General features: G+C 41.5%; 1 pseudogene; it reads left to right on the forward strand.

The window, feature by feature from the left end:
* The first annotated feature begins 253 nt into the window (after nt 1–253).
* LOC101090868 lies at nt 254–657 on the forward strand (annotated as a pseudogene).
* Nucleotides 658–1,131: the final 474 nt, after the last annotated feature.

Raw genomic sequence — 1,131 nt, forward strand, 5'->3', positions numbered from 1 at the left:
TTTGCCCTCTATCAGTACTTGGGGTGCTAGGATCCACTCTTACCCTGTCTGGCCACCCATCTTAGGATCATGCCAATCATTTCTGTGTCTTCCTCTTCCCAAGTCTGGCTCTCCCAGCTACTTCCATACCCTTCCCAAGAGTCATTCCATTCATGCTAGGCTGTAGGAAATTCTGAGAGACTGTGTAAAGTCCAGTGGGTCCTCCAGCACTGCTTGTATGTGTGTGTTGGAGATTATCTAAAGCCACAGGGAAATGGTGGAAAATTCACCGTTACCTTTGCCAGAAAGAGTGATTTATGCCTTTGTTCTTTCCCTAAGCCCCCAATGTGGCTTCATACTCTATCTTGCATGGGCTTTCATTGCTGAATCTTTGCTAAACTCCTTAGGCTTAACTTATTGCCCTCAAAACTATTGGGCAGTTACACTGCCTGTCTGCCTCCTCATTACTATAGTAATCGGTTATGTACTCTTATTTGGAGTAAACATGATGAGTATCTCTCCACACTCAACTCCATTCCTACAATCACAGGTAACTATGCTGAAAATCAATAGCAAAAGAAATACTAAGAGACCATCCCCACATCAAGAGACATTCCTATTAGGGAAGTAAACCAAATGTTCTTCCTTGCAGCCAAAGAACTTTACACCAAAATCTGAATTGTATGTACACCAACACCAAGAATTTATTAAAAATTTTTGGTATAATACTTTGGGCCATAATTACTTTGACTATCTGCTTATGATCACCTGATACTGAAATGTAAAAAAATGTAAGATGAACTTCTCTTAGATTAAGTTCCATTAATATTATAAGTGTTCTCTAATATTAGTTATTAATGGACAGAATAAATAAAATATTGCATTACCATTAAAAAAAACCCAAGGGGTCTAGACACCCGCTGACATCTCTTTTGCTCCTGGGGCCTGGCCACCATCCCTGGCTGAGAGTGTACCTAGAAAGCAGGAACAACCTCTATACCTGCATAAGCATGCTTATGTCCTGTCTCTTCACTGCCAAGTTCACCGGAGCTGGAGAGGCAGGACAGATGACCTTCTTTCTCAGGAACCCACAAGGAAGGCTGTCTCATACAGTTATGTAGTTTGAACACTGGACAAAGATGCTTGGGTGTG

The sequence above is a fragment of the Felis catus genome, chromosome B2 (genome assembly GCF_018350175.1).
Source record: "Felis catus isolate Fca126 chromosome B2, F.catus_Fca126_mat1.0, whole genome shotgun sequence".
Taxonomy (NCBI): Eukaryota; Metazoa; Chordata; class Mammalia; order Carnivora; family Felidae; genus Felis; species Felis catus.